At 49.9% G+C, this 10,651-nt stretch overlaps 1 long non-coding RNA gene and 1 other non-coding gene across 2 annotated transcripts; one reads left to right on the top strand and one right to left on the bottom strand.

Moving 5' to 3' along the window:
* Window positions 1–4,648: 4,648 nt before the first annotated feature.
* Window positions 4,649–9,516, bottom strand: LOC116271023. Its single transcript, XR_004179369.1, has 4 exons — window positions 8,540–9,516; window positions 8,033–8,279; window positions 4,916–5,069; window positions 4,649–4,791 (listed from the first exon to the last, which is right to left on the bottom strand). It is a non-coding gene; the product is annotated as an uncharacterized LOC116271023 (long non-coding RNA).
* On the top strand, window positions 8,172–8,243 carry TRNAW-CCA. Its single transcript has one exon. It is a non-coding gene; the product is annotated as a tRNA-Trp (tRNA).
* Window positions 9,517–10,651: the final 1,135 nt, after the last annotated feature.

The raw sequence follows: 10,651 nt of genomic DNA on the forward strand, positions 1-10,651 counted from the left end.
AAAAAGTCATGTTTATTGTCAAATAGGGACTGGCTAGATAGGATCCTTGTCTCTTGCTAGTTGCGCTCACAAGCTGTTACCCCAACAGACATAGCACTTTCAACTTCCAACATTCCATTTCTCCAGTGCAATGGGCATCCAAATCACTCCAGTGTCTTGAGACCATTGAACATACATGGCACTCTTCTAATCAGAGAGACCATTGAAAGACTTTAGGCCCTGACTGTTTAGCCACATTTACATGAGTTTGAACTGAACCAAGTCTTGGGAAAAATCAAAGCCTAATAGATCACAGAAGCCTTAAAAGGGGGACAGGCAGAGAGAGAAGACAAGGCAATTGTTTCCATCTGTAACTTTTTTGGATTTTCCCATTTTAAGAGAGGGTTTCTTTCCTATTTGAGGGCCTTGAGCACAACATACGAAATGAATGAAAATCTGGCATCAAACAAAATCATCATGAAAATCTAAATGCCCAATGTTCACAAACTCCCTGCATCTGCATTTTTACCCTTAAGTAGCAGCTAGACTCCACTTTGCTCTTCCTCCATCTCCCTATCATGGCATTCAGATTGGCCTTTTTTTTGTTGTTTTTTGAGACAGAGTCTCACTCTGTCCCCAGGCTGGAGTGCAGTGGCGTGATCTCGGCTCACTGCAACCTTTGCCTCCCAGGTTCAAGTGATTCTCCTGCCTCAGCCTCCCGAGTAGCTGGGATTACAGGCACGTGCCACCACGCCCAGCTAATTTTTGTATTTTTAGTGGAGATGGGGTTTCCCCATGTGGGCCAGGATGGTCTCGATCTCTTGACCTCGTGATCCGCCTGCCTTGGCCTCCCAAAGTGCTGGGATTACTGGTGCGAGCCACTGCAGACTGGCCTTTTTTTGTCAGGAGGCTGCAGCCTGGTGGAGGTTCCCTCTGTCTGGGGCTCCGCATGAAGCCCACACTGACTCCCAGTGAGGATTTCTGATGGAAACTGAAGGCGTGCCACCAGTTCCAACAGTATCTTTCCTCCTGAAGAGTGGCATAGCTAGCTGATGTTGGGACTTAGAAGAAAGGTTTACTGTCACCATGAAACAGGAGTTCCTTTCTTTCCTTTGAGCTAAATTCCCTGTTAGCAGGGAGCAGGGGAGCTGGAGAAGATGATCCAGAGACCTCGCTCCCAGGAATCTGGAGTCACCTATCAGTTGGGCACTCATAGTTGGGATTGGTGCTTGAAGTAGGACATCAGAGATGGGTAAAAAAAACAAAGAGGGGGAAAATCTGCAAAACCAACAAAATCTGCAAAAACAGGAAAATCCGCAAAAAACAAAGAGGGGGAAAATCTGTATGTTGCATGCTGTGGCAAATCCCAGATGTGGCCTTCAGGTCCTCCTCCAAGGGAGAACTTGCTGTCCAGCCATAGAAGGGCAGTTAGTGGACAGCCTGCAGCTGGCCTTTGCCTACCTCAGCTTTCCAACCAATGTCACCATCCCGCAGGAGTGGCCCTGGCCCGTGACTGAGCAAGGTGGTGGCACAGGGCAAGCCATTTCGATGGAACGTGGGATTCCCCTAACAGAGCTCCCCATGGGCAGGCAGAGAATACAGGCATCTAGAGATAGTTTGTACATGTGCATCTTGGCCTGGCGGCTCTCCCTGCCAACCCGGCCGACTCCCATTTCGTTTCACAAGTGTTACTCCCAAAATCACTGTGTCAGCAGATACTTCCCAAGAAGCCAGCCTGCAAGAGCAAGGCTGTCCCCCAAACCTTTGGTGTGGTGGTAGAGATAACCCACTCCAGGGGGCAGCGTGCCTTTTACCTTCAGGGTTCAGTTTTCAAGTTCTGGTTGGAATTTGTCAGAATTAGGAATGTGTAAATCTAAAAGATAAATGACATCTTCCATGGGCTTTGGGGAGCTGGAACATTTTCAGCCCCTTAGAAAACAGGAGCCAAGGCTGTGCACAGTGGCTTACACTTGTAATCCCAGCACTTTGGGAGGCCGAGGCGGGCAGATCACGAGGTCAGGAGTTCGAGACCAGCCTGACCAACATGGTGAAACCCCGTCTCTACTAAAAATACACAAATTAGCTGGGCGTGGTAGCGCGTACCTGTAATCCCAGCTACTCGGGAGGCTGAGGCAGAAGAATAGCTTGAACCTGGGAGGCAGAGGTTGCAGTGAGTCAAGATCCCACCGCTGCACTCTAGCCTGGGCAACAGAGTGAGACTCTGTCTCAAAAAAAAAAAAAAAAAAAAATAGATGGGGATGGTGGCCATGGTCCCAGCTAGTTGGAAAGCTGAGGCAGGAAGATCCCTTGGAGCCTAGGATGTCAAGGCTTCAGTGAGCCACGATGGTGCTACTGCACTCCAGCCTGAGCAACATAGTGAGATTCTGTCTCAAAAACAAACACAAACACACTCACCAGTTACCCGGGTGTGAGATGATACTAAACTAAGCAGAGACCGGGAAGCCAAGCTATGTGTGTTTTTCTCAGTGACGAGGCAGCGCCACTCATAATGTGCCTGTGGTGTAACCTCTGCATCCCTCCACCTCCTCCACAGCAGTCACCCTGAGTCCTCACTCTCACACCCCTTTACTCCAGGAGCCTTGTATGTTCATGCGTAGGGGCCAGCCCTCACCAGGGTCAGCTTCCCGGCCTCATGCCCTGGAAATCCAGGCTGCATCTGTACAATGGACAGTCAAGATGCTCTAGGGCATCCTGATTATAAACACAATTTTTATGAAAACAATCTTGAGGGCATATCTTTGCATTTATCCTTAATTGTTTCTTTAATACATATTCTCTAGAAATAGAAATGCCTGGACAAAAGCATCTAAAAAACACTCATCATATTACAATCCAAAAAGCAAGTTCCAATTTATACATGCTTTTCCCATCTTGCATGAGAATATTTATTTCCACATATTCTTGCCAATGTTAGTAATTATCCTAGTTTGTATTTGTCAATTTTCTATATTCTACAGAAGTTTGTTTGTTTGTTTGTTTGTTTTTAATAAGGTTTAGCTGGGCGCGGTGGCTCACGCCTGTAATCCCAGCACTTTGGGAGGCTGAGGTGGGCGGATCACAAGGTCAGGAGATCAAGACCACGGTGAAACCCCATCTCTACTAAAAATACAAAAAAACTAGCCGAGTGTGGTGGTGGGATCCTCTAGTCCCAGCTACTTGGGAGGCTGAGGCAGGAGAATGGCGTGAACCCAGGAGGCAGAGCTTGCAGTGAGCCGAGATCGCGCCACTGCACTCCAGTCTGGGCGACAGAGTGAGACTCTGTCTCAATAAATAAATAAATAAATAAATAAATAAATAAATAAGGTTTAGTGTTTGTATATACAAACTCTAAGATAAGGAAGCAATTCTTTACAATTTCTGGGCAACAGCAGAGCTGGGAGGAGGGCGAGGCATTGAGTAACTCTCTCAGGTGCAGAAGTCAAAGAGCTGTCAAAACACTCAGCAATCAAGACATTTAAAATATTCAATATTTCCAAAAGTAAAAAGTAGTGCAAAAATCTCTGATGAACAAAGTATCAAAATTTTACATAAGATGGGTTTCCACCCTGCACAACTGCATGCTTGCCTCACTCCTAGTCCTTGCCCTGGTAAGTAGGGTCCTAGTCTTTATTATTTAGTTGTTTATTTGTTTGTTTGTTTTATAGAGACAGGGTTTCACATGTTGGCCAGGCTGGTCTTGAACTCCTGACCTCAAACGACCTGCCTGCCCCAGCCTCCCAAAGTGCTAGGATTATAGGTGTGAGCCACTGTGCCCAGCCAGGGTCCCGGTCTTTAAAGGGACCCTGTAACCACATCTGCATAAGTCACTTGATCTAATCTCTTCATGTAATCACAACACCATACTGTAGTTTAACGTCATGCCCCTGTCATAGAACACAAGACAGTGGTTGGTTCCATATCCCAGGAAAATAGGGGCCAGGACATCACAGGTGTAGCCACAAATCTGAGCAGGGGTCCAAACACGGTGGAGGCTGGGTGCAGTGGCTCATGCCTGTAATCCCAGCACTCTGGGAGGCCGAAGCAGGAGGATTTTTGAGGCCAAGAGTTCACAACCAGCCTGGGCAAAATAGTGAGACTCTGTCTCTACAAAAAAGTTAAAAATTAACTTTTAATGAATTATGGGTGTGGTGCTGTGCACCTGTAATCCTAGCTACTCAGGAGGCTGAGGTGGAAGAATCACTTGAGCCTAGGCGTTCAAACTGCAGTGAGCTGTGATCACACCACTGTACTCCAGCCTGAGCAACAAAGACCCTGAATCAAAAACAAATACGAATTTTTAAAAAAAGTTTTTATTTTTAGACAGGGTCTCGTTCCCAAAGTGCTGGGATTACAGGTGTGAGCCACCTGGCCTGGCCAAAAAAAATTATTGAAATAGAGTGACACTGGGCCAGGCGCGGTGGCTCAAGCCTGTAATCCCAGTACTTTGGGAGGCCGAGGCGGGCGGATCACGAGGTCAGGAGATCGAGACCATCCTGGCTAACACGGTGAAACCCCGTCTCTGCTAAAATATACCAAAAAAACTAGCCGGGTGAGGTGGCGGGCGCCTGTAGTCCCAGCTGCTTGGGAGGCTGAGGCAGGAGAATGGCGTGAACCCAGGAGGCAGAGCTTGCAGTGAGCTGAGATCCCGCCACTGTACTCCAACCTGGGTGACAGAGCGAGACTCCGTCTCAAAAAAAAAAAAAAGAAAAGAAATAGAGTGACACTGGTCTTTCCTTGGTGTGGGGCAGCCTTCCAGTAGACTCTGGACGCAGGTTCTGAAGTTCTCACAGTGTCTTTGCTGTGTGGCTGATGCTGGAAAAAGGAAGGAAGTCTCAGAGTGATCAGCAGAAAGGGAACCCAGCACACCACTCCCCAGCTGCCCCCACCAGGGTCCAATCCACCCTGGGCCATCCAAAGCAAGAAGGAGGAGACTTACGTGTCTGGCCACCTGGAGGTGGAATCAGTAATTGCCGCTGACTTCCCTCCCAGAGGAAAGACAAGGAGCCTTTGGCTTCCTGCTCTTCTGACAGCCTGGGGGCTGGCACCTCAGGACTCACAGTTGATCCTAAATTCCTGCTCTTCTCTCACATCTGGACACAAACACAAAAATTATCAAAGACGTGTTTCCTGTGTGACATGTTAGAAGCAGCCTGGGAGCCCTTAGATCCTTCACTGGGAAAAGCAAACATGCTTCCTCTTTTCTTTCTGTAAAGGCAGGGGCGCTTTCCAGATCTTTCTTTTCTTTTCTTTTCTTTCTTTTTTTTTTTTTTTTTGAGGTGGAGTCTTGCTCTGTGGCCCAGGCTGGAGTGCAGTGGCCGGATCTCAGCTCACTGCAAGCTCCGCCTCCCGGGTTTACGCCATTCTCCTGCCTCAGCCTCCTGAGTAGCTGGGACTACAGGCGCCCGCCACCTCGCCCAGCTAGTTTTTTGTATGTTTTAGTAGAGACAGGGTTTCACCGTGTTAGCCAGGATGGTCTCGATCTCCTGACCTCGTGATCCGCCCGTCTCAGCCTCCCAAAGTGCTAGGATTACAGGCTTGAGCCACCGCGCCCGGCCTTCTTTTCTTTTTTCTTTTCTTTCTCCCTTTTTTTCTTTTTCTTTCCTTTTTTTTTTTTTTGAGATGGAGTTTTGCTCTTGTTGCCCACGCTGGAGTGCAATGGCTCGATCTCGGCTGACTGCAACCACTGCCTCCTGGGTTCACACGATTCTCCTGCCTCAGCCTCCTGAGTAGCTGGGATTACAGGCGCATGCCACAATGCCCGGCTAATTTTTTTTGTATTTTTAGTAGAGACGGGGTGTCACTACTTTGGCCAGGCTGGTCTTCAACTCCTGACCTCAGGTGATCCACCCGCCTAGGCCTCCCAAAGTGCTGGGGTTACAGGTGTGAGCAACTGCGCTGGCCAGATCTTTCCTTTTCTAAAAGGCATAAAGTCCTGTGGATGTTGTATTTATTGAATTAAGATTGATGCTTCATGTTCTTCAACAGACCAGGAGAGTTTATCTTTCTTATTTAATAAGGTTTTTTGTTTTGTTTTGTTTTGCGACAGGGTCTCGCTCTGTCCCAGACTGGAGTGCAGTGGTGCGATCATGGCTCACTGCAACCTCGACCTCCTAGGTTCAAGCGATCCTCCCTCCTGGTCCTTCCGAAGTGCTAGAACTACAGACATGAGCCACCACACTCGGCCTATTTACTAGCTTTTTTACTGAAGAATTTATTCACTCACTTATTGGCCAGGCCCAGTACCTCACACCTGTAATCCCAGCACTTTGGGAGGCCCAGGCAGGAGGATCACTTGAGCCTAGGAGTTCGAGACCAGCCTGGCCAACATGGCGAAATCCCCTCTCCACTGAAAATACAAAAATTAGCAATGGATGGTGGCACACGCCTGTAATCCCAGCTAAGTGGGAGGCTGAGGCAGGAGGATCACTTGAGCCTGGGAGGCAGATGTTGCAGTGAGGCCATATCACACCACTGCACTCCAGTTGGGGTGACAGAGCGAGACTCCGTCGGGAAAAAAAAAAAAAAAAGCATTCACTCACTTGTTTTATTTTTCTTATTTAGTAGGAAGAAGAAAGTACTGTACAAATCAGGGACTTAAGACTCCCACAAGAGTCCGGAGTCTTAAGTGGACAATGAGCCATTGAAAACCATGCCAGGGTCAGTCACGGTGGCTTAGCCTGTAATCCCAACACTTTGGGAGGCCAAGGATGGCGGGTCACTTGAGGTCAGGAGTTCGAGACCAGCCTGACCAGCATGGTGAAACCCCGTCTCTAGTAAAAATACAAATGTTAGCGGAAGTGGTGGTGTGCGCCTGTAATCTCAGCTACTTGGGAGGTTAAGGCAGGAGAATCGCTTGAAACCTGGAAGCGGAGGAGGTTGCAGTGAGCGGAGATCGTGCCACTGCACTCCTGTCTGGGCGACAGAGCAAGACCTTGTTTAAAAATAATAATAACAAATAAATAATAAAATATGGGCTTGGTGGTTTACTCCTGTAATCCCAGCATTTTGGGAGGCCTAGGTGGGCAGATCACCTGAGGTCGGTAGTTCGAGATCAGCCTGGCCAACATGGCAAAACCCTGTCTCTACTAAAAATACAAAAAAAATTAGTCGGGCGTGGTGGCGGGCGCCAGTAATCCCAGCTACTCGGGAGGCTCGGGAGGCTGAGGCAGGAGAATCGCTTGAGCCCGGGAGGCGGAGGTTGCAGTGAGCCGAGATTGCGCCACTGCACTCCAGCCTGGGCAACAGAGCGAGACTGTCTCAAAAAGAAAAAGAATTGTGGCATTTTTCAAGTATTTTTGGCAAGCTGCTTCCTGGTCGTGGGCGTCGCCCTCCGCACCCCTGTGCTTGTCCCCTGAGAGGAGAGGAGAAAGGAGCAGCCCTGAGCCCCGCTCCCCCGCGACCCCGCGCCGCCATCCGCTCTCGGCCGCCACGCCGGGGTCCTGCCGCCTCCCGACGACAACGTCGCCGCTTCACAGGAGGCACGGGACCCGGCGAGCGGCGACCGCGAACGCCTCTGCCGGCCGCCCAGCCGCCCCCCGCCAGGCCCCGGCGTCCCCAGCCCCGCCCGGAGTCACCCCGCCCCCCTCCTCGGCGTTCTCTCCTCCGCCCGCGTCCCCTCGCCCGCCCCGACGTCCCCTCGCCCGCCCCGACGTCCCCTCGCTCCGCCTTAGAGTCCCTTCTGCCCGGGGGTCCCTCTGCCCTCTGGGCTTCCTCCCATCCCTGGTTCCTCCCCCCTAACCTGCGGCGTCCCTACTGCTCCTCGGAGTCACCCACCCCCACGTCCCCTAGTCCTCCGCGGCGTCCCCTTCTCCCCTGCGTCCCCTCGCTCCCTCCCATAATCCCTATGGCCCCGGGATCCCCCTGATCCCGGTCCTCCACCCGGGCATCTCCTCAATCCCACCCCCCGGTGCCAGTCCCCGCATCCCGGCGTCCCCTCGCCGGGTCACTCCGCGACGCGGAGAAGGCGGAGCCCGAGTGTCGGCCGCCGGGTAGCTGCTCCGCTGCGGCGCCGCAGTTCAGTCTGGGATGTCCCAGCGCCTCCGTGTTCCCACACCCGAGAAACGACACTCGCCAGGGCTCTAAATTGGTGCTGGAATTCAGGAAAGAGGGCATTTTTCCTCCGTAGCCTCCCAGCCCTGCGACCATACTGGAGAAACGAGGTCTTTAGCGATGCGAAGTCGCATGCTTGCTGTGACCTCGTGGCGCAATGGTAGCGCGTCTGACTCCAGATCAGAAGGTTGCGTGTTCAAGTCACGTCGGGGTCAAAGTTGGGCTTTTTTTTCTTTCTTAATTGTAGAGAACTGGAAGGAGAAGAATAAGTCATAAATGAAGACATTAAGCCCCGTGCAAGATCTGTTGTCCTTCCAACGCAACAGAAAACAACTCGTTTTTCCTTTCCCTGGGAGAAAAAAAACCGTTCCGTTCCGAGGGAAAGAGTTTCCGGTGAGAGGGGCACCACCAACCCTCCGAGCGAACCCCGAGGGAGCTGGAAGCCACCCAGCCCGGTCGCAGGGAGGGTGCCCTGCCCGCCACGCCCACTTCTGCCCCCTCGCCGACTCACCTGGGCTCTCACCTGGAAGGGGTCCCTCGCGTCCCGGAAGTGTGCTCCCCACCCTAAGGACTGGTGTCTTTAGCATCTCCGTCTTCTCCCTGCCTGCCTTGAAATTCTTTTTTTGTCTGCTGCACTTTCAGGTATTCCTAGTCTCAGTGATGGTCTCTCTGGTGGTCCTTTCTCTGACACTTGAATCGACACCTCGTTCTCAGTAGGTCTGTAATTTGGCCACAGCCGTAAGGCCTGGATATTCACTTCAATGTTGTCTAACATTTGTTACCGTGTGTTACATCTGGTTGGAGGGTTCATAGGATTTAATGTTATGAAACATGATGTTCAGGTCTGAATTCTCTCCACCTGCATGGTCCAAAACCCCCAGGCCAAGAAATTATAGTTTCCCAGGTTAGGAGACCCCACAGATGCTGGCAGAAGTTGAGGTAAATTCTCTCTGAGAGAAATATACCCTCACAATAGGCCTTCTAGTTTTCCCACATATAAAGTCTCAGTTGAAATTTACTCATAATACATTTTAAAGGAAAATAAAATCTGTGAAGCTGATTCTGCTGTCTACTGTTTTTGCAAAAACAGCAGAATCAGGTCCACCGATTCTGGTATGGAGATTATCAGATACTGAATACATAATGGATATGTTTAATCTTTTTCAAAAAATAAAAGAGGGGACCAAAAAGTTAACTAGAGAATGATAAACAATAAAAATATATGTGTAAATAACTAAAAAAAAAAATCTAGCAATGAAAGATTTAATACTTGAAATTAGAAACACAATGGATATATTTAACAGCAGATCAGACTGAGTTGAAAAAAGAATAAAATGGAATATTGTGGTAATTCAAAATATGTGGTCAGGTGTGACTAAATATACAAATTGACAACTGCTCGACCATATTATAAAAATAGAGGGCCAGGCATGGTAGCTTATGCCTGTAATCCCAGCACTTTGGGAGGCCCAGGAGGGAGGATCTCTTGATCCCAAGAGTTCAAGACCAGCCTGGACAACATGGCGAGACCCCGTCTCGGATGTAGTGGTGCACCACTGTGGTCCCAGCTACTCAGGAGGCTGTGGCAGGAGGATCACTTGAACCCAGGAGCTCAGGAGGCTGCAGTGAGCCATGATCACACCACTGCACTCCAGCCTGGGCAATAGAGTGAGACCCTGTCTCAAAAACAAAACAAAACAAAAAGTAGGCCGGACGGATCACCTGAGGTCAGGAGTTTGAGACCAGCCTGACCAACATGGAGAAACCCCATCTCTACTAAAAATGCAAAACTACCCAGGCGTGGTGGTGCATGCCTGTAATCCCAGCTACTCAGGAGACTGAGGCAGAAGAATTGCTTGAACCTGGGAGGCAGAGGTTGCGGTGAGTCAAGATCATGCCATTGCACTCCAGCCTGGGGAACAAGAGCGAAACTCTGTCTCAAAAAAAAAAAAAAAAAGTCAAGGAACTACGTTTTGGTATAAAACTCTTTGATTTCTTTTAGGGCCTGCTGTCTGTCACGTTGGTATCTTATTGCTACGAAAAGTCAATCTTAAAGTCTCTGTTTCTTCTTTTTTTTTTTTTTTGAGACAGAGTTTCGCTCTTGTTACCCAGGCTGCAGAATCTCGGCTCACTGCAACCTTTGCCTCCTGGGTTCAAGCAACTCTCCTGCCTCAGTGTCCCAAGTAGCTGGGATTACAGGCGTGGTGCACCACCACGCCTGGCTAATTTTGTATCTTTAGTAGAGATGGGGTTTCACTATTTCGGTCAGGCTGGTCTCAAATTCCACCTCAGATGATCCACCCACCTCGGCCTCCCAAAGTGCTGGGATTACAGGCATGAGCCACCACGCCCGGCCAAGGTCTCCGTTTAAAATTGATGCTGGGCAACTGTGCCTGAATTCCAAAGGGATGAAGGTATGAGGAAGCACGACTACCCATTCCCACCACGGCGTGAAATCGTATTTCAGGTTTACTTTAGAAATGCGCTTGGCAACCGGCCGGGCGCGGTGGCTCAAGCCTGTAATCCCAGCACTTTGGGAGGCCGAGACGGGCGGATCACGAGGTCAGGAGATAGAGACCATCCTGGCTAACACGGTGAAACCCCGTCTCTACTAAGAAATACA

This window comes from Papio anubis, chromosome 17 (genome assembly GCF_008728515.1).
Source record: "Papio anubis isolate 15944 chromosome 17, Panubis1.0, whole genome shotgun sequence".
In the NCBI taxonomy this organism is placed as follows: Eukaryota; Metazoa; Chordata; class Mammalia; order Primates; family Cercopithecidae; genus Papio; species Papio anubis.